General features: G+C 43.3%; 2 pseudogenes; both read right to left on the reverse strand.

Moving 5' to 3' along the window:
- Nucleotides 1–5,243: 5,243 nt before the first annotated feature.
- LOC143949246 (5S ribosomal RNA) lies at nt 5,244–5,361 on the reverse strand (annotated as a pseudogene).
- A 1-nt stretch (nt 5,362) lies between these two features.
- LOC143950044 (5S ribosomal RNA) lies at nt 5,363–5,480 on the reverse strand (annotated as a pseudogene).
- Between the last annotated feature and the right edge of the window lie 18,299 nt (nt 5,481–23,779).

The raw sequence follows: 23,779 nt of genomic DNA on the forward strand, positions 1-23,779 counted from the left end.
CCCTCTCTCTTCTCCCGTCTGTATGTGTTGGTGGGGGGTGGAGGGTATGGTTTGTTAGTGGTGGCTTTGGGCAGTGTGAAAGACAGTGTAACAGACACTCTCAGCAGTGAAAACTGCAGCCAGAAACCCTGCTGGGAAACCATAGTCCAGTCTAAATAATGTGTCCGGGTTTCAGACAGTCTGAAACCTGGACGCATGATTCCAAACCCGAACTGTCCGGGTGAATCCTGGACAGGTGGCAACCCTACCACTGCCCACTTCTCCTCTTATCTCCACTGCTCCCCCCCTTTTTCTTCCCCCATCCCCTTCTTTCTCCTCCCTCCACACTTATTTTCTCTTCCCCCCCCCCCCCCCTGCTCTTTCTCTCATTCTTCTCCTTTCTTTTGCTTTTCCTCTCCCCTCTTTTCCTTATCCTCTCCCCCCTTCCTCTCTTGGTGTTGAGATGCATCAAAAAGGTAAAGCAATTTGGAAACAAATATTCTAAAGTCACTACTCAAAAAGTAAAAGAGATGTAAAAAAAAAAAAAGGGGGGGAGGGGGGCAGATTGGATTGTCCACTTGGGTCTTTTTCTGCCGTCGCCCTTTCTATACTTCTATAGACAATAAAATAAATTGTTTTCGGTTTCTGCAAACGAAAATGTCTTTCAGTAATGGCGGAAATACCTGGTGACCCTACAGGTGAGACCACCGTAGACAACCCACGACAACCAGCTGGGGGGCCATCTTCTGCGCGCGGCACGCCAGTGGACCGCACGTTCCCGGCTGCAGGGGAGTAGCGGCACTACACCCCTCGCTGCTAATGAATGCGCCGCCATATTATTGCGCACTTTGGAGAGGCAGTTCTGTATCCGCAAAAAAAAAATGCAGTCTGCGGTGCTGGCTGCGCCGAGGTTTTGGGTCGTACTGCGTTGACCAGAGTGTGATGGTCGTGTAGGCCATCTTGTAGGCACTCTTGTGTTGTCGCTGCCACCGGCGTGTTTGTACGTAGCGGTCTAGCGGGCTAAACACACACTTCTGTGGCGGCAGATTGTTTTTGTGGATGTGTTTGTGTATTTTTTTTTTTTTTGTGCATGGGGTTAATGGCTGCACGCGTGTGTGTGTCATCTGTCTGTTTCGGCGTGCGTGTGTGTTCAATTTCAGGGTGGCTGATGTTATTGCCACAAACTCATTTGGCCGATATTGTTTTTTAATCAGTGCCATGGCAACCATGATGCAAGCCTCGATCTCACACCTGATCCACACTGCCTCTCACCACCCTCTTCTCCTCCGCGGCGATGTCTCTTACTGCAAGGCCTCCGAGACCATCTGTGTCAAGTTGGTGGAGGAAAAGAGAGGGGGGGGGGGGGTGGAAAACAACGCATGTCCCTGCTTCCTCCCGCTCAGGAATTCAGAGCAGGGAATTTTCGGCATGGACATCATGCGTGGTTGACTTGAAGTTGCCTCCAGGATTGTCCACCGCTTTAGAGTTTGTTTGCCAACGTTTGCTTAGGGTTCATAGCTAGACATGAATAGCGGTCTTATAGGAGCGTTAAAGACCAACGTTGGTCATAAGGTGTTATCAACAGGCTGAAGGTTGTTTTAAATATTCTCTTCCTTTATGTGGTCCATTTTCTGGTGGACGTTGGTGTTTTTTGCCAAAAGATTACCTTCAGCTAGGCCACAGGATGTGGTCTTACAAGGGTTACCATCAGCTAGGCTACAGGATGTGGTCTTACAAGGGTTACCATCGGCTAGGCTACAGGATGTGGTCTTACAAGGGTTACCATCAGCTAGGCCACAGGATGTGGTCTTACAAGGGTTACCATCAGCTAGGCCACAGGATGTGGTCTTACAAGGGTTACCATCAGCTAGGCCACAGGATGTGGTCTTACAAGGGTTACCATCAGCTAGGCCACAGGATGTGGTCTTACAAGGGTTACCATCAGCTAGGCTACAGGATGTGGTCTTACAAGGGTTACCATCAGCTAGGCCACAGGATGTGGTCTTACAAGGGTTACCATCAGCTAGGCCACAGGATGTGGTCTTACAAGGGTTACCATCAGCTAGGCCACAGGATGTGGTCTTACAAGGGTTACCATCAGCTAGGCCACAGGATGTGGTCTTACCAGGGTTACCATCAGCTAGGCCAAAGGATGTGGTCTTACAAGGGTTACCATCAGCTAGTCCACAGGATGTGGTCTTACAAGGGTTACCATCAGCTAGGCCACAGGATGTGGTCTTACCAGGGTTACCATCAGCTAGGCTACAGGATGTGGTCTTACAAGGGTTACCATCAGCTAGGCCACAGGATGTGGTCTTACAAGGGTTACCATCAGCTAGGCCACAGGATGTGGTCTGACCAGGGTTACCATCAGCTAGGCCACAGGATGTGGTCTTGACATGAAGTTGCCTCCAGGGTTGTCCACCACTTTAGAGTTTGTTTGCCAACGTTTGTTTAAGGTTCATAGCAAGACAAGAATAGTGTGCGGTCTTATAGGAGCGTTAAAGACCAACGTTGGTCATAAGGTGTTATCAACAGGCTGAAGATTGTTTTAAATATTCTCTTCCTTCATGTGGTCCATTTTCGGGTGGACGTTGGTGTTTTGTGCCAAAAGATTACCGTCAGCTAGGCCACAGGATGTGGTCTTACAAGGGTTACCATCAGCTAGGCCACAGGATGTGGTCTTACAAGGGTTACTAGGGCTTTAGTTTGCCGTTCTGATAAAGTTATTTCTATGGTGGTCTGCACAGTATTGGTGGTCTGCAGCACCTGGTATTCCCAGGTGATCCCCCCATTCAAGTACTAACCAGGCTCACCCCTGCTAGCCCCCGAGATCAGATGAGATCTGGCGCATTCAGGGTGATGTGACCATAGCCTATAGTATTGGTGGTGCCCACAGCCTTCTAGCTCTGTATTTGTAGCGTGAGATCTAAGACACTGCTGCTTTTAACTGCTAGTCTCAGGAGATTTGGTGATATCGCTACTAAGGGACTCAATGTTCTCCTTGCTGGAGGCCCTGCCATGGGGAAGCAAAGCTTCTACCAAGATGGTGGCCACCTCCACACAGATGGGGAGAAAGATCAGCTAAAGTTTGTCCACGGGCAATTCTGGTAATTAGTCCTTTGCCCTCTGATGGCTTTTTTTGGGCACATCTTAGTATTATGGCTTTTAATGTGCTGGAGGATCTGCCACAAGGAAGCAAAGCCCAGCTCCTCTACCAAGATGGTGGCCACCTCCACACACATAGGGAGAAGGATCGGCTGAGGTGAGTCCACAGGCAATACTTACTGCAAGGCCTTCAAGTTGGTGGAGGAAAAGAGGGGTGGAAAACGACACGTGTCCCTGCTTCCTCCCGCTCAGGAATTCAGAGCAAGGAATTTTCAGCATGGACATCATGCGTGGTTGACATGAAGTTGCCTCCAGGGTTGTCCACCACTTTAGAGTTTGTTTGCCAACGTTTATTTAAGGTTCATAGCGAGACAAGAATAGCGTGCGGTCTTATAAAAGCATTAAAGACCAACGTTGGTCATAAGGTGTTATCAACAGGCTGAAAGTTGTTTTACATATTCTCTTCCTTCAGGTGGTCAATTTTCGGGTGGACGTTGGTGTTTTGTGCCAAAAGATTACCGTCAGCTAGGCTACAGGATGTGGTCTTACAAGGGTTACCATCAGCTAGGCTACGGGATGTGGTCTTACAAGGGTTACTAGGGCTTTAGTTTGCCGTTCTGATAAAATTATTTCTATGGTGGTCTGCACAGTATTGGTGGTCTGCAGCACCTGGTATTCCCAGGTGATCCCCCCATTCAAGTACTAGCCAAGCTCACCCCTGCTAGCCCCCAAGATCAGATGAGAACTGGCACATTCAGGGTGATGTGACCATAGCCTATAGTATTGGTGGTGCCCACAGCCTCCTAGCTGAGCTCTGTATTTGTAGCGTGAGATCTAAGGCACTGCTGCTTTTGACTGCTAGTCTCAGGAGATTTGGTGATATTAGTATTATGGCTTTTAATGTGCTGGAGGATCTGCCACAAGGAAGCAAAGCCCAGCTCCTCTACCAAGATGGTGGCCACCTCCACACAGATAAGGAGAACGATCAGCTGAAGTGAGTCCACAGGCAATACTTACTGCAGGGCCTTCAAGTTGGTGGAGGAAAAGGGGGGGTAGAAAACAACGTATGTCTCTGCTTCCGCAGGAATTCAGACCGGGGAAATTTTCGGCATGGACGTTATGTGTGTTTGACATGACCTGGCCTCAAGGATTGTCCACTGCCTCTGAGTTTGTTTGCCAACATTTGCTTAGGGTTTGTAGCTAGAGATGAATGAATGAATGACGGTCTTCTTATAGAAACGTTAAAGACCAAAGGTTGGTCATAAGGTATTATCAACAGGCTGAAAGTTGTTTTAAATATTCTCTTACTTTATCTTGTCAATTTTAGGGGGGATGTTGGTGTTTTGCTGTTCTAAAAGATTACCATCCCTTAGGCCACAGGATGTGGATACTAGGACTTGAGTTTGCCAAGGCCCAAGCTCATCCCAGCTAGCCTTCGAGATCACACGAGATTGGGTGCATTCAGGTTGACATAGTTGTAGGCTGACCTACACCACATGGTATTTCCGTCTTGACCCTGCTAGCGCCCGGGATCAGATGAGATCAGGTACACCGAGGGTGATGTGGCCATAGGCTGGCCTACAGCATCTGGTATTACAAGGAGATCCCCCATCCAAGTACTATCTAGGCCCAACCCTGCTAGCCTCCAAAATTGGGCATCATTCAGGGTGATGTGACTGTCGGCTGGCCTTCAGCACCTGGTATTCGGAGCCGGTCTCCTATCCAAGTACTAACCAGTATCGACCCTGCTAGTGCCCAGGATCAGACAAGATTGGGTGCATTCAAGGTGATGTGGCTGTAGGCTGGTCTATAGCATCTGGTATTCTGAGGCAGTCTCCCATCCAAGTTCTAACCAGTCTCGATCCTGCTAGTCCCCGGGATCAGACGAGTTTGGGTGGATTCAGGGTGATGTGGCTGTAGGCTGGCTTACAGCACCTGGTACTCCTAGGTGGGTCCCCATCCAAATACTAGCCTGTCCCAACCCTGCTAGGGCCCAGGATCAGACGAAATCAGATGCATTCAAGGTGATGTGGCCATAGGCTGGCCTACGGCACCTTCTATTCCCAGACGGTCTCCCATCCAAGTACTAACCTGACCCTGCTAGCGCCTGGGATCAGTTGAGATCCAGTGCATTCAGGGTAATATGGCTGTAGGCTGGCCTGCAGCACCAGGTATTCCCAAGTGGGCCCCCATCCAAGTACTAACCAGGCCTGACCATGCTAGCCTCTAAGATCAGATGAGATTGGGTGCATTCAGGGTGATGTGGCTGTAGGCTGGACTACAGCACCTGGTATTCCCTGGCGGTCTCCCATCAAAGTTCTAACAAGACCCAACCCTGCTAGCCTCTGAGATCAGATGAGATCTGGAGCATTCAGGGTGATGTGACCATAGCCTATAGTATTGGTGGTGCCCACAGCCTTCTAGCTCTGTATTTGTAGTGTGAGATCTAAGGCACTGCTGCTTTTGACTGCTAGTCTCAGGAGATTTGGTGATATCGCTACTACAGGACTCAATGTTCTCCTTGCTGGAGGCTCTGCCATGAGGAAGCAAAGCTTCTACCAAGATGGTGGCCACCTCCACACAGATGGGAAGAAAGATCAGCTGAAGTTTGTCCACAGAAAATTCTGGTAATTAGTCCTTTGCCCTCTCCCGGCTTTTTTTGGGCACATCTTTGAGAATTCAGAACATGATAGGTCCCCTATCACATTAGAGCCCCCCCCTCCATTACTTCAGAGGCCCACCTTCACATCCAGGGCCCCATTTCACATCAGGCTCCCCCTAGTACATCAGAGTCCCCCCCCATCATGTCAGAGTACCCCCATCATATCAGAGTCCCCCTCACCATATCAGAGTCCCCCTCACCATATCAGAGTCCTCCTCACCATATCAGAGGCCTCCCATCATATCAGAGTCTCCCATCACATCAGAGGTCTCCCCATCATATCAGAGGTCTCCCCATCACACCACAGGTCTCCCCATCACATCAGGGGTCTCCCCATCACACCAGGGGTCTCCCCATCCCAACAGAGGTCTCCCCATCACATCAGAGATCCCCTTCACATCAGAGGTCTCCCTTCACGTCAGAGGTCTCCTCATCACATCAGAGGTCCCCCCATCACATCAGAGATTCCCCATCACGTTAGAGGGCCTCCCATGCAAAAGAGACCTAAATCACATTAGAGAACCCCCATTACAGAGTCTCCCATAACATCAGAGGTCCCCCCATCACGTCAGAGGTCTCCCTATCACATCAGAGGTCTCCCCATCACACCAGAGGTCTCCCCATTACACCAGGGGTCTCCCCATCACATCAGAGATCCCCTTCACATCAGAGGTCCCCTTCACATCAGATGTCCCCCTTCATGTAAGAGGTCTCCTCATCACATCAGAGGTCCCCTTCACATCAGATGTCCCCCTTCATGTCAGAGGTCTCCTCATCACATCAGAGGTCCCCCCATCACATTAGAGATTCCCCATCACGTTAGAGGGCCTCCCATGCAAAAGAGACCTAAATCACATTAGAGAACCCCCATTACAGAGTCTCCCATAACATCAGAGGTCCCCCCATCACGTCAGAGGTCTCCTCATCACATTAGAGGTCTCCCCATCACATCAGAGGTCTCCCCATCACACCAGGGGTCTGCTCATCACACCAGAGGTCTCCCCATTATTACATCAGAGGTCCCCTTCATATCAGAGGTCCCCCTTCACGTCAGAGGTCTCCTCATCACATCAGAGGTCCCCCCATCATATCAGAGGTACCCCCATCACATCAGAGATTCCGCATCACGTTAGAGGCCCTCCTATGCAAAAGAGACCTAAATCACATTAGAGAACCCCCATTAGAGAGTCTCCCCATCACATCAGTGCCCCCATCAGAGCATTCTATTTTCACAGACCCCCATCACAGGTCCTGCCAAGGGCCCTAATCCCTGAAAAACTGAGTCCCGAGCTTGCGGCACCTCAGGGAACCCAAGTGACACCCTGGTTGAGAAACATTGAGATAGGGAACAGAAAGCTGACTCTAAAAATCTCCATTCCCCCCACACCTCACGCTTCTCCTTTAATGACTTAGAATGACAGAATTCAGCTAATCTAATTGTGCCGGTATTATAATTGGCAAGAGCCTGGAGTCAGGCCAGATGACAAGGCCAGTCCCACCGGTTCATTAGCGTTTTGTTTTTATAGCTGACAACAAGTTTCAAGCTGGTAGAGAAATCTAAGTGATGACCGCAACGACGAAACACGGGCCAACTTTTTAAATAGCGATAGTGGAGTGCCAGGCCAAAACGTTTTTTTTTTTTATCTATTGCTGTCTGTGTCCCCGCCAAGGAGATTTTTCCCTTACTTCCTGTGTGGTCACCAGGAGAGGGTACGTCTTTCCAGCTTGGAGATAGACCCAAATAATAGAGTAGGAAATGAGGGGAGATCTCCCCAACGTATTAAAAAAGCCCAAACTTTTTTTTATTAGTTGGGGATGGAGTAGGGAGCAGTTAGAATCTTGACATTTTTTTCTCCTTTGCTGTCTCCGCTGGGGAAATCCACCCTCCCTATGTGGCCTGATGTGTCACTTGGGCAGAAAGTGATGGAAATCCAAAAATGTTTACAGGAAGTGAGATGAAATCCTCCAATGGGGACATCAGTTTCAAAGATGGTGAGTCCAGTAAGGAGCAGGGGGCGGTGCCTGCAGTAAGTGGACTGAAGTCCCTCTTTAAATAGATTTTCATTCACTTCCTCTTGTGTCTCCAGGACAGGAAGTGAAGGGAAATCTCCCCAATGGGACCCAGATGTAAAAAAAAAAAAATATTGGACAAGGTTCGTGAAAATGTGCTGCCTTCTGCAGACATTCGCGGGTGCCTTTAATTTTTAAAAATGTTCCTTTTGCTGCGTGTTTCAATTTGCAATTGCGGGTCACGCTAAGACATATGCAATTCGTTTTGTTCCAAATTAGTTTTTTAACTAGCTTACACAAAAACCCCTTTAACAAATTTTTCCGGAAATTCAAAAATCCATTTGAAATTTCCAAAAAATTGAAAATTCGCAAATTCGCAAATTCGCAAATTCGAAAATTCGCAAATTCGAAAATCTAAAAATAATAATGAAAAATCCGAAAATCGAAAACCAGAAAATTCAAAAATCTGAAATAATAACTAACTAATAATAACTAATCCAAACGTGCGACAAAACACGCAAAAATGTTTCTTTTGCTGCAATTGCGGGTCATGCTCAGACATATGCATATTAATTTTTATTTCGAATTCATTTTTTAATTAACAGACAAAAACTCCTTTAACAAATTTTTCAAATTCAAAAATGTCATCAATTAGAAATTTCAAAAAATTTAAAAATTCGAAAATGAGCAAATTCGAAAATTCGAAAATTCAAAAATCTGAAAATAAGAAAGAAAAATCCGAAAATTTGAAAACCAGAAAATTTGAAAATCTAAAATAATAACTAACTAATAATAACTAACCCAAACGTGCGACAAAACACGCAAAAATGTTCCTTTTGCTGCGTGTTTCGGAAACAAGTTGCAATTGCGGGTCATGCTCAGACATATGCAAATTCGTTTCATTCCAAATTCATTTTTTAACTAATTTAGACAAAAACCCCTTTAACAAATTTTTCCGAAAATTTTGAAATTCAAAAAAATCAAAATTACATAAATTTGAAAATTTCGTGAATTTGAAAATGAGCAAATTCGAAAATCTGAAAATTCGAAAAAATTCGGAAATTCGAAAATCCGAAAATAAGAATGAAAAATCCGAAAATTAAAAAAACAGAAAATTAGAAAATCTGAAATAATAACTAACTAACTAAAATCCGAAGATTCGAAAACCAGAAAATTAGAAAATCTGAAATAATAACTAACTAATGATAACGTAACTATTACTAAACTATTAAATTATAGTTTTATTATTATTAAAATATATTTCCTTTCAAATTTGGCTGTTAGTGAATGTAACGAATACGAATTTATCCTAAAGTATGAATTATGCGAAATAACGAATGCCGTATCTAAACGAATGGAATGTAACAAATACATTTTTATTATTATTTATTATTAATTTGTTCCGTTCCATTTGTTTAGATGCGGCATCCATTATTTCGAAATAATTAGTAAATTCAGATAAATTCAGATAAATTAGTATTCGTAAGGAATACGAATTTATCTGAAGTTACGAATTATCCGAAATAACGAATGCCACATCTAAACAAATGGAACGGAGCCAAATTTGAAAGGAAATTCCAATGCCTATCATTTAATAGTTATTTATTATTAGTTAGTTAGTTAGTAAGTTATTTCAAATTTTTGGATTTTCTTTCTTTTTTTCAGATATTCAAATATTTGGATTTTTGAATTTTCCAATTTTGGATTTCTATGAATTTTCAAATGTGCGAATTTTCGAATATTCGAATTTCCGAATTTTTGATTTTACGTATTTATGAATTTTTTTGAATTTCCAGATATTTGGACTTTAGAATTTTCGGATTTTAGAATTTACAAATGTTTCGAATTTAAGAAAGCTCGAATTTCCGGATTTACAAATGTAAAATTTAAGCAAAAAAAAAAATGAAATTAAAACAAAAATGAACTAAATTTTGTCTAGTCACGCTTGCAGTACCATTAATTGTTATTGAGACCACAAGCACGGATTTCAGATGCGCGTTTTGCCGCGCATTTATGAGGGCACCAAAAGTGCTACAAATGCGCAATTCAAAAACATCCGGCGCTCCGAGATTGAAAATGTTCTGGAGCTGCTTTGGAGGCGTTTGTCACGCACGTTCCAGAATGGGCTGCCTTACGCGTGACGCAAGTTAACGCGCGAAAAATGCGCAAAGTAAAACTACGAGCGAGAAAGCACTCAGGTGCTAACTTAGCCTAGTTCACACCTGAGTGCTTTCTTGCTCGTGGTTTTTTTTTTTTGCGCATTTTTCACGCGTTAACGTGCTTTTGCGTGTTTTTCACGCTACACGCATTGGGCAGCCCCATGAGTTCAATGGGTTGCCCTAGGGGCGGCAAACACTCTGAAGAAGCTCCTGCGCGTTTTTGGACGCGTGTTTTATAATTTTGACGTATTTTGATTTATTTTTCGCGAGAACGCGATTATAAACGCGAATAAAACACTCAAGGATTTAAATATATAAAATGAGATCCAAATAGAATCTAAAGGCACCAGTGAAATCTATTTTTTTTTTAAACATTTTGTCGTGGGTTAAAAGCTGGTGTTCCCCTTTATGCGGCGGGGGTTAGGGTTAAACAGGCAGGCAGCGTCCGCCATTCCCAGCGCGCCCGCAACTCACGGCAAGTTGTCACATTAATGGCTCAGCGGTGACAGCTTAACCTGACCATAACATTGGACTACGGGGGGGAGGGGAAGGCACAAGGCCAAGGCCTAGGGCCAGCCATATCACGGGGGGGAGGGGAAGAGCGAGAGTGCTCAGGTACGGCACGCCGCCTGGATGCCGCCATCGACATAAAACTCCCGCCGCCTGGATGATGCCTTCCAAGCCGAGACGGGCCGTATTAAACAGAGGAGGGCTGGCTAAGTGGACCGCAGGTGCGGCGTTTAAAAACGCCCCATCGGGTCCGCTAACTCTTTTGTCGGAGAGGTGAGCCAAGATCTGCGGGCAGAGAGCCGCGCCACGCGAAGAACCTTTTACCGCGCACGTCTCAATAAGTCGCCGGTGTCATCCAGGCGTACCGTTATGGCGGGCATCGGACCCCTCGCTGCCGCCGGATGGTGAGACGACTGGACGCGGTTATTTTTGGAGATCCGTAGGCTGCCGCAAATTAAATTAAAGTCATCTTCTTGGCTCAAGATTGGCGTTTTTAATGAAGAAAGTTTTGTTGATCAAATTAAAAAAAGGTTACTTGTATCGAAAAAATTGTTACATTGAAGCGTGAAGGCGGACCAAGAGAAATTGTATCATTTTATACTTAGAAACATTTATTTCTATTTTATATTTATTTATTTTATGTTTATTATATATTTATTAGTTGTATATATTTTATGTTCCATAAATAAAAGTTTTGTTGATCAAATGAAAAAGTTACTTGTACCGAAAAATTGTTACATTGAGGCGTGAAGGCGGACCAAGAGGGATTGTATCATTTCATACTTAGAAACATTTATTTATGTTTATTTATATTATATTTATTATTTTTACATTTTTTATGTTCCATAAATAAAAGTTTTGTTGATCCAATGAAAAAGTTACTTGTACCGAAAAACTGTTACATTGAAGCGTGAAGGTGGATAAAGAGGGTTTGTATCATTTTATACTTGGAAACATTTATTTATATTTATTTATTTTATATTTATTATTTTTAAATATATTATGTTCCATAAAAAAAAGTTTTGTTGATCAAATTAAAAAGTTACTTGTACTGAAAAACTGTTACATTGAAGTATGAAGGTGGACCAAGAGGGATTGTATCATTTTATACTTGGAAACATTTATTTAGATTTATTTATTTTATATTTATTATTTTTATATATTTTATGTTCCATAAACAAAGGTTTTGTTGATCAAATTAAAAAGTTACTTGTACTGAAAAATTGTTAAATTGAGGCATGAAGGCGGACCAAGAGGGATTGTATCATTTTATACTTAGAAATTTTTTTTTTATGTTTATTTATTTTATATTTATTATTTTTAAATTTTTTATGTTCCCTAAATAAAAGTTGTGTTGATCAAATTAAAAAGTTACTTGTACCGAAAAAAAATTAAATTGAGGCGTGAAGGCGGACCAAGAAGAATTGTATCATTTTATACTTAGAAACATTTATTTATGTTTATTTATTTTATATTTTATATTTTTATATATTTTATGTTCCATAAATAAAAGTTTTGTTGATCAAATTAAAAAGTTACTTGTACCAAAAAACTGTTACATTGAAGCGTGAAGGTGGATCAAGAGGGTTTGTATCATTTTATACTTGGAAACATTTATTTAGATTTATTTATTTTATATTTATTATTTTTATATATTTTATGTTTCATAAATAAAAGTTTTGTTGTTCAAATTAAAAACTTACTTGTACCAAAAAATTGTTACATTGAGGTGTGAAGGCGGACCAAGAGGGATTGTGTAATTTTATACTTAGAAACATTTATTTATGTTTATTTATTTTATATTTATTATTTTTATATATTTTATGTTCCAAAAATAAAAGTTTTGTTGATCAAATTAATTAAGTTACTTGTACCCAAAAATTGTTACATTGAGATTGTTGCATTGATTGTATCATTTTATACTTAGAAACATTTAGTTATATTTATTTCTTTTATATTTATTATTTTTATATATTTTATGTTCCTTAAATAAAAGTTTTGTTGATCAAACTAAAAAGCTACAGGTATCGAAAAATTGTTACAATCCCTCTTGGTCCGCTTTCACGCTTCAATGTAACAATTTTTTCGATACCAGTAACTTTTTTATTTGATCAACAAAACTTTTTTTTATGGAACATAAAATATATAAAAATAATAAATATATTAAAAAAATTATACAATCCCTCTTGTTCCGCCTTCCCACTTCAGCGTATAATTTTATACTTAGAAACATTTATTTATATTTATTTATTTTATATTTATTATATCTTTATTATTTTTATATATTTTATGTTTCTTAAATAAAAGTTTTGTTGATCAAATAAAAAAGTTACTGGTATCGAAAAATTGTTACATTGAAGTGTGAAGGCGGACCAAGAGGGAGTTTTATCATTTTATACTTATAAACCTTTATTTATATTTTATATTTATTTATTTTATAGTTATTATATATTTATTATTTTTATATATTTTACAGTGCCTTGAAAAAGTATTCATACCCCTTGAAACTTTACACATCTTGTCACGTTACAACCAAAAAACGTAAATGTATTTTATTGGGATTTTATGTGATGGACCAACACAAAGTGGCACATAATTGTGAAGTGGAAGGAAAATGATAAATGGTTTTCATAATTTGTTTTACGAATTGATTGCATATACTGGGCACAAGTGGCTTCATTTGATGGGCACAGTGGCTGTATATGATGGGCACAAGTGGTTTCATTTGATGGGCACAGTGGCTGTATATGATGGGCACAAGTGGCTTCATTTGATGGGCACAAGTGGCTGCATATTATGGGCACAAGTGGCTGCGTTTGATGGGCACAGTGGCTGCATTTGGGCACAAGTGGCAGCATATGATGGGCACACCTGGCTGCATATGATGGGTACAAGTGGCTGCATATGATGGGCACAAGTGGCTGCATATGATGGGCACACGTGGCTGCATATGATAGGCACAGGGGCTGCATATGATGGGCACAGTTGCTGTATATGATAGGCACAAGTGGCTGCATATGATGGGCACAAGTGACTGTGTTTGATGGGCACAGTGGCTGCGTTTGGGCACAAGTGGCTGCATATGATGGGCACACCTGGCTGCATATGATGGGTACAAGTGGCTGCATATGATGGGCACACGTGGCTGCATATGATAGGCACAGGGGCTGCATATGATGGGCACATGTGGCTTCATTTGATGGGCACAAGTGGCTGCATTTGATGGGCACAGTGGCTGCGTTTGATGGGCACAATGGTTGTGTTTGATGGGCCCAGTGGCTGCATATGAATGGGCACAATTGGCTGCATATGATGGGCAGAAGTGGCTGCATTTGATGGGCACACATGGCTGCATATGATGGGCACACGTGGCTGGATATGATGGGCGCAGTGGCTGCGTATAATGGGCACAAGTGGCTGCATATGATGGGCACACTTGGCTGCATTTGATGGGCACAGGGGCTGCATTTGATGGGCACAAGTGGCTGCATATGATGGGCACACTTGAATGCATTTAGTGGGCACAGTGGCTGCATTTGATGGGCACAAGTGTCTTCATATGATGGGCTCACATGGCTGCATTTGATAGGCACAGTGTGGCTGCAATTGATGGGTTTGGGGGTTCAGTATTTTTCAATTTGTTTGTGCCCCCCCCCCCCAGCTGCCACTGCCTCAATAGCAGGGAGATCAGACTACAAAGCTTTATTTTATATTTTATATTTAATATATATTTATTTATCTTTTTTTTTTATTTTTTTTATACTTTCATGTTCCATACTAAATATTGTTGTTTATTTATTTTTGCATTTGGATACTTCATATTTGCCACTTGCAGCCTGTAAATGGTAAACTCTATGGCAAATTGTTTTTTGTTTTTTTTTGATACTTTTATTTCCATACTAAATATCGTTATTTATTTGATTTTTTATTTTTTTGTATTTGGATACTTCATATTTGCCACTTGCAGCCTGTAGATGGTAAACTCTATAGTAAATTGTTTTTTTGTTTTGTTTATTTTTTTGTTTTGTATTTTTTTTTATACTTTTATGTTCCATACTAAATATTGTTATTTATTTATTGTATTTATTTTTTTGTATTTGTATACTTCATATTTGTCGCTTGCAGCCTGTAGATGGTAAACTCTATGGCAAATAGGTTTTTTTTTCCTTTTTTTTTTTTTTTTTGTTCTTTTTTTTTTTTTTTTTTATACTTTTATGTTCCATACTAAATATCGTTATTTATTTATTTTATTTTATTTATTTTTTGGATTTGGATACTTCATATGTGCCACTTGCAGCCTGTAGATGGTAAACTCTGTGGCAAAATGTTTTTATTTTTTTTGTTTTTATTTTTTTTTTGTTTTTAATACTTTCATGTTCCATACTAAATATCGTTATTTATTTATTTATTTTTGTATTTGGATACTTCATATTTGCCACTTGCAGACTGTAGATGGTAAAGTCTATGGCAAATTTTTATTTTTTATTTTTTTTTTCCTTTTTTTTTTATATTCTTTTATGTTCCATACTAAATATCGTTATTTATTTTTATTTTTTTTTATTTTTTTGTATTTGGATATTTCACATTTGCCACTTGCAGCCGGCAAAATCTATGTCAAATAGTTTTTTTTTATTTTTTTTTTTTTTTTATTTTTTTTTTTTTTAGAGCCGTTCTAATTAAATAGCCCTGCATAGCAGGGAGATCAGACTACACAGCTTTATTTTATTTATTTATTATTTTGTTATATATTTTTATGTTTCATACTAAATAATGTTTATTCTTTTTTATTTATTTATTTATTTTTTTATTTTTTTATTTTTTTTCCAAGCCCCAGTGAGTGGTAACTTCCTAGTTATCTGGTGACTGAATGGTGAGAGGGGGGAGAAGAAGCAAAGAAAAGGTCAGTATATGCTGCTGGGTGGGGGGAGGTAAACCTGCTACTGACATCTGCCAGCACTGCCCAGCTCCTCCCACTTTAGTCACAAGACATTTTTTTTTCTGACGTCCAATCACCCACGAGGTCCCCTTCACAGTCAGTCGTACACAGGCGGCCCACAAGCATGCAGGCAATGCTCATCTTTCCTATCTTATAGCTCTGTGGCCTGCGTCAGATCCCGGGTTGTGCCGCCATATGGGAGTAGAGAAGCGCGGAGTACAGTGACTCCTCCTCCATGGCGGTGCTCATTGGTGGTTCTTCCATCTGCCGAGGGTCTTGTGACTCTTCTAGGCAGGAAAAAAGATGGCGGTATATGGCACTTGCCTGCAGAGGGTCTCGCGACTTTTATAAGCTAAGATAGGGTTGGCTGTATAGTGCCGCTCTGCAGAGGGTCTTGTGACTCTTTTAAACAGAGAGAGGGGATACCGTATGGTACTTATCTGTGGAGAGTCTCATGACTCTTCTAAGAAAAGATAGGATGGCCGTATGGTACTTATCTGCAGAGTCTCATGACTCTTCTAGGAAAAGATAGGATGGTCATATGGTACTCATCTGCAGAGAGTCTCATGACTCTTCTAAGCAAAGATAGGATGGCCGTATGGTACTCATCTGCAGAGAGTCTTATGACTCTTCTAAGCAAAGATAGGATGGCCGTATGGTACTCATCTGCAGAGAGTCTCATGACTCTTCTAAGAAAAGATAGGATGGCCGTATGGTACTCATCTGCAGAGAGTCTTATGACTCTTCTAAGCAAAGATAGGATGGCCGTATGGTACTCATCTGCAGAGAGTCTCATGACTCTTCTAAGAAAAGATAGGATGGCCGTATGGTACTCATCTGCAGAGAGTCTCATGACTCTTCTAAGCAAAGATAGGATGGCTGCATGGTACTTGTCTGCAGAGAGTCTCATGACTCTTCTAAGAAAAGACAGGATGGCCGTATGGCACTCATCTGCAGAGAGTCTCATGAATCTTCTAAGAAAAGATAGGATGGCCATATGGTACTCATCTGCAAAGAGTCTCATGACTCTTCTAAGCAAAGATAGGATGACTGTATGGTACTCATCTGCAGAGAGTCTCATGACTCTTCTAAGAAAAGACAGGATGGCCGTATGGTACTCATCTGCAGAGAGTCTCATGACTCTTCTAAGAAAAGATAGGATGGCCGTATGGTACTCATCTGCAGAGAGTCTTATGACTCTTCTAAGCAAAGATAGGATGGCCGTATGGTACTCATCTGCAGAGAGTCTCATGACTCTTCTAAGAAAAGATAGGATGGCCGTATGGTACTCATCTGCAGAGAGTCTTATGACTCTTCTAAGCAAAGATAGGATGGCCGTATAGTACTCATCTGCAGAGAGTCTCATGACTCTTCTAAGCAAAGATAGGATGGCTGTATGGTACTTGTCTGCAGAGAGTCTCATGACTCTTCTAAGCAAAGATAGGATGGCCGTATGGTACTCATCTGCAGAGAGTCTCATGACTCTTCTAAGAAAAGACAGGATGGCCGTATGGCACTCATCTGCAGAGAGTCTCATGACTCTTCTAAGAAAAGATAGGACGGCCGTACGGTACTCATCTGCAGAGGGTCTCATGACTCTTCTAAGCAGAGAAGCTTTAGTAGCATGGTACTGCAGAGTGTCCAAGCAAACATAGGTCGGCTGTGTAGTACTTGTCTGCAGAGCTTCTTGCGACTCACTTAAGCAGAGAGCGATTGGTTGTATGATATCTGTCTGCAGAGGGTCTCTGGACTCTTCTAAACAGAGAGAGGATAGCCATATGACACTCATCTGCAGAGGGTCTTGTGACTCTTCTAAGCAGAGAGCGAACGGCTGTATGGCACGTGTCTGCAGAGAGTCTTGTGACTCTTCTAATCAGAGAGTGCACGGCTGTATGGCACTTATCTGCAGAAAAACTTGTGATTCTTCTAATCAGAGAGCGCACGGCTGTATGGCACTTGTCTACAGAGGGTCTTGTGACTCTTCTAATCAGAGTGGACGGCTGTATGGCACTTGCCTGCAGAGAGTCTTGTGACTCTTCTAATCAGCGGGTGGATGGCTGTGTGGCACTTGTCTGCAGAGAGTCTTGTGACTCTTCTAATCGGAGAGAGGATGACTCTATTGCACATGTTTGCAGAGGGTCTTGTGACTCTTCTAATCAGAGAGCAGATGGCTGTATGGCAAGTGGCTGCAGAAAGTCTTGTGACTCTTCTAAGCATAGAGCCGACAACTGTGCGCCACTTGTCTGCAAAGAGTCTTGTGACTCTTCTAATCAGAGAGCGGACGGCTGTGCGGCACTTGTCTGCGGAGGGTCTTGCGACTCTTCTAATCAGAGAGTGGATGGCTGTGCGGCACTTGTCTGCAGAGAGTCTTGCGACTCTTCTAATCAGAGAGCGGACGGCTGTGCGGCACTTGTCTGCAGAGAGTCTTGTGACTCTTCTAATCAGAGAGTGGATGGCTGTGCGGCACTTGTCTGCGGAGGGTCTTGCGACTCTTCTAATCAGAGAGCGGATGGCTGTGCGGCACTTGTCTGCGGAGGGTCTTGCGACTCTTCTAATCAGAGAGCGGAGGGCTGTGCGGCACTTGTCTGCGGAGGGTCTTGCGACTCTTCTAATCAGAGAGCGGATGGCTGTGCGGCACTTGTCTGCGGAGGGTCTTGCGACTCTTCTAATCAGAGAGCGGAGGGCTGTGCGGCACTTGTCTGCGGAGGGTCTTGCGACTCTTCTAATCAGAGAGCGGACGGCTGTGCGGCACTTGTCTGCGGAGGGTCTTGCGACTCTTCTAATCAGAGAGCGGACGGCTGTGCGGCACTTGTCTGCGGAGGGTCTTGCGACTCTTCTAATCAGAGAGCGGATGGCTGTGCAGCACTTGTCTGCGGAGGGTCTTGCGACTCTTCTAATCAGAGAGCGGACGGCTGTGCGGCACTTGTCTGCGGAGGGTCTTGCGACTCTTCTAATCAGAGAGCGGACGGCTGTGCGGCACTTGTCTGGCTGGAAGAAGGGGGACGAGCCTTGGCAGCAGACGCGGTGACATATTGCAGGCGCGCACTCAGGGGAAATCCCGGGGTCTGTTCTGTTAGGAAGGAACAGACGGCTTTAACCGTTCGCACGCCGGAGCCGCGGGAGGCGCCATTCACCTCGGATTATGGCGGCCAATGAGGTGCCGTGAACAGGAGGTTAACCCCTTCCGTCCTCCTTCCTCTGATCATATATATATATATATATACACAGCGCTCTCCTCCTAACACAGATAATATAAGGGGGAGATTTACTAACATCGGGGCAGCCAATCAACTTCCAGGTTTTATTGTCAAAGCGTCATTGACCAGGCTGAAGATGGAAGCTGATTGGCTACCGTGCACAGCCGCACCCAGATTCTCAGAGCTTCGGGTTTAATGGTGTCTCTATGGATCAGGACTGGCAGGAGAAATCCAGAAAAACAATAGGGGGAGGGGGGGGGGGGGTTATAATAATAATAATACATGGGGGAGGAGCCATGCAAACCATTCCTTATGTCCCAGCGGTGACCTGTGCACCTAGAGGTCAGAGGTCAGTCTACAGGTAGAGCCACAAATCCGACCTGCGCACAGCTGTGCCGGGCTTGTCGGATCTCATCAGTGCAAGATGAAGGAACAGCAGCTGCTCCTCCATATATATAGGGGGGGAGGGGAGATAATATTTAGTATGTGAACCCGACCGTTATCTCATATCAGCTTTACCTTCTACAGTGTGCAGAATTATCTATCTATCTATCTATCTATCTATCTATCTATCTATCTATCTATCTATCTATCTATCTATCTATCACTATCTACTATATAGATATTTAGATAATGGATGGAGAGATGAATGGAAGGTAGTGGAAGGCAGATGGAATAGATAGATAGATAGTGATAGATAGATAGATAGATAGATAGATAGATAGATAGATAGATAGATAGATAGATAGATAGATAGATAGATAGAAAGCAGTGGCTCACCTGGCTTGGTCCTCCACAAGTGGGATATATAGATGCAGGGAGGGAGGGATGGATGGATGGATGGATGGATGGATGGATGGATGGATGGATGGACAGTAGTGGGTGGCAGTGGCTCTCCAGGCCCAATCCCACACAAATGGGATAAATTGATATTTAGAAAGAGGGATGGGTGGAGGGATGGATGGATGGATGGAGGGATGGAAGGCAGTGGCTCTCCAGGTCCGGTCCTCCACAGATGGGATAAATAGAAATATAGAAAGAGGGATGGAGGGATGGATGGATGGAAGGCAGTGGCTTGCTAGGCCTGTCCTCCATAGAAGGGATTATATAGATGGAGATAGGGATGGATGGATGGATGGATGAATGGTAGTGGATGGCAGTGGCTCTCCAGGCTCAGCCCTCCACAGATGGGATATATAGATGCAGGGATGGATGGATGGATGGATGGATGAATGGAAGGTAGTGGAAGGCAGTGGCTGGCCAGGCCCGGTCTTCCACAGATGGGATATATAGATGGATGGATGGATGGATGGATGGATGGATGGAAGGTAGTGGCTGGCCAGGCCCGGTCCTCCACAGATGGGCGGACAAAGTGATGAGACTGGGAGGGGAGGTAGGCCGGGGAGGTGACAGATGGAGGAGGACTCGGAGAATGGAGGCCACTAGAAGAGGTCTAGGTGTAATTAGATTGGATGGGATTATGGCAGACTTGATTAGGCCTATATTAGGATGGCGGGCTGCTGTCACAATTTGGCGAGCCGGCCGCAGACAAAAGCATTGAGGGGGCCAGAGAGCAGCCTGATAGAAGAGAGAGCGAGGAAGACAAAGGAGCGGCGAGGAGGGGAGCCCCTTCAAATCTGTCATCGGAGGCAGTGACAGATTGTCTGCTTATCAAGCACAGGGACCTTCTGTCACCCGGCACACACAAATCCCGGAGTCCGCCAGAGAAGGGGGAAAGGGAAAGGGGTAGGAGACCCCTCCACCTTCTGTCATCATCCATATGGGAGGGGGCACACAATGACTTCTCATTCAAAAAAAAAAAAAGACACCCAAATCTTTTATGGAAATGAGAGGCGGGCCGCCCAACTGAAGGGGGGGGGGGCCCAATACCTCCAAGCTGGTTAACTTTCCCCCATCCATTGTCATTCCAGTGCATTAGGAGCCCCGGCCAGGAGGAGAGGAACTCCTGAGAACCAAAAACTTCTCTTTTTTTCCCCCTAATGTCTCCATATGGAGGAGATGGATACAATGTAACATGTGTGCTATACAAAGGACCATTAGTCACAGACCAATCCATCCACTCCGGGCTCCTGGAGAACCAACAATCCACCCAATCGTGATATTTCAGTTATTGGTGGAGTATGCGGGCAGAGTCACCCACCAGATTATTATACTGAATGGTTTCTATGAGAGCTAACAGGTTACACTCATTTCCAACGTGAAGATTCATATTTTTAAAAGTGGCGCTTTCATTAAAGTATTACTGATCCATCATCTATCTATCTATCTATCTATCTATCTATCTATCTATCTATCTATCTATCTATCTATCTATCTATCTATCTATCTATCTATCCACCAATACATTTTTCCATCCATCCATCTATCCTCCCATCCAGCTATGTATCTTCAAATACATTTATCCATCCACTGGTAGACAGGGACAGAGTGCTGTTGCCCTATATCAGGAAGGGCCAGCATGGCGGGATCACCAGAGACTATTTTAACAAAGCTGCAGATGATTTAAAAAGGTTGAAAGTAAGTTTGAAAGGACATTAAATAACAACCCTATTTCTAGCGCTACCCCTAATTGTGTTGGCATTTCCATCCATAAATTCTTTGATCTGTATTGCGATCTCATGGCTTTGTTTATCCATAAAGTCTGTGATCTGTATGACGATCACATGGTCTTGTTTATCTATAAAGTCTTCGATCTGTGTGACGATCTCATGGCTTTGTTTATCCATAAAGTCTGTGATCTGTATGACGATCACATGGCTTTGTTTATCCATAAAGTCTTTGATCTGTATGATGATCATATAGTCTTGTTTATCCATAAAGTCTTTGGCCTGTATGGGGATCACAAGGCCTTGTTTATCTATAAAGTCTTCGATCTGTGTGACGATTGCATGGCTTTGTTTATCTATAAAGTCTTTGAGCTGTATGAGGATCACATAGTCTTGTTTATCTATAAAGTCTTCGATCTGTGTGACGATCACATGGCTTTGTTTATCTATAAAGTCTTTGAGCTGTATGGGGATCACATAGTCTTGTTTATCCATAAAGTCTTTGGCCTGTATGACGATCACATGGCTTTGTTTATCTATAAAATCTTTGATCCATGTGACGATCGCATGGCTTTGTTTATCTATAAAGTCTTTGAGCTGTATGAGGATCACATAGTCTTGTTTATGCATAAAGTCTTTGGCCTGTATGACGATCACATGGCTTTGTTTATCTATAAAGTCTTCGATCTGTGTGACGATCGCATGGCTGTGTTTATCTATAAAGTCTTTGGCCAGTATGGTGATCACATGGGTTTGTTTATCCATAAAGCCTTTGTTCTGTATGATGATCATATGACTTTATTTATCAGCAAATTCTTTGATCTGTATGGTGATCACATGTCTTTGTTTATTAATGAAGTCTTTTATCTGTATGTTGATCACGTGGCTTTGTATACCCTTAAAGTCTTTAATCTTCATGGTGATCACATGGCCTTGTTTATTAATTAAGTCTTTTATCTGTATGTTGATCACATGGTTTTGTTTATCCATAACATCTTCGGTCTGTATGGTGATCACATGACTTTGTTTATCCAGAAAGTCATACATCTGTATGGTGATCACATGACTTTGTTTACCCATAAAGTCTTTGATCTGTATGGTGATCACATGACTTTGTTATGGTTCCTATGGAAGTAAATTCTTCCCCTGGAATGTCAGGTGGGAGGAACGAGAGGTAGGTGAGCGAGCGCACGTCGTTCTTCATGCGGTACATTGAACCCGCCCATTTGCCATATATGGGCAAAGTAACAGGTCCACTTTAGAAGAACGATGTCACACAAGGTACGTGGAGGCCGCCGGGGAGGATCATTAGATTGCAAGCTCTTCTGGTGCAGGGTGGGGTGTCAGCACTCTCTGCACTCAGAGCTGCGCAATGCGTCAGCCTATATAAGTGATTATAATAAATGAGGAGCGCGGGACGAGTCTGATGATAATTAGGCCAGCGCTGTAATAAGACTAATTAAGGCCTCACTTGGACTTTTCCCCATAGGACTCGCGGCACAAAGATCTATTACCTACAGGAGACCCGGCCAACCTTCCCATAGTCTTCCCACAAGTGCGCCACTAAACCGCGGGAGAATATCCGAAACCGTGACCAGGATGTTCCTCCTTGTGCCATATGTGCCAAGACTCGGGGGGGGGGATTAAAATCCTGGGGGGCTATGATGTGTTCTGGTTGGTTTTCAGGGCCTTTTTTTCCTTGGGACTTAAAGCCCCCCAAAAAATCTACTTAGGAAGAACACCCTTGGCTTGCCACAGCTTTTCTCTGCAGCCACAGCTTGAATAGAAAAGCCGGACCCCTGCCAGCCAGCATGCTGCAGAGACGGACCCCGATATTCTTAATGGAACCCCCCCTCAGGTACCTGTTAATGCACACGTTTTGAGGCACGCCCAATTGCGGAGTTTTCCAAAAGGGATTCCTTTTAAGTGTTTCTCGTACATTGAAATGAACTGGCTGCTGTACACGCAGGACCACGCAGGAAGTGCGTAGAAACGCGCGTGCGCTTTGTCACACCTTCTTAATGCTCACCTGTTCACTGCCTGGACTTTAATACTCACCTGTCCGCTGCCTGGACTTTAATACTCACCTGTCCGCTGCCTGGACCTTAATACTCACCTGTTCACTGCCTGGACCTTAATACTCACCTGTCCGCTGCCTGGACCTTAATACTTACCTGTTCACTGCCTGGACCTTAATACTTACCTGTCCACTGCCTGGACCTTAATACTCACCTGTCCGCTGCCTGGACCTTAATACTCACCTGTTCATTGCCTGGACCTTAATACTCACCTGTCTGCTGCCTGGACCTTAATACTCACCTGTCCGCTGCCTGGACCTTAATACTTACCTGTTCACTGCCTGGACCTTAATACTTACCTGTCCACTGCCTGGACTTTAATACTCACCTCTCCGCTGCCTGGACCTTAATACTCACCTGTCCACTGCCTGGACTTTAATACTCACCTGTCTGCTGCCTGGACCTTAATACTCACCTGTCCACTGCCTGGACTTTAATACTCACCTGTCTGCTGCCTGGACCTTAATACCTGTACACTGCCTGGACTTTAATACTCACCTGACCGCTGCCTGGACCTTAATACCTGTACACTGCCTGGACTTTAATACTCACCTGACCGCTGCCTGGACCTTA

Source organism: Lithobates pipiens, unplaced genomic scaffold, assembly GCF_037356315.1.
Source record: "Lithobates pipiens isolate NorthernLeopardFrog02 unplaced genomic scaffold, aLitPip1_a1.2 Scaffold_30, whole genome shotgun sequence".
Taxonomy (NCBI): domain Eukaryota; kingdom Metazoa; phylum Chordata; class Amphibia; order Anura; family Ranidae; genus Lithobates; species Lithobates pipiens.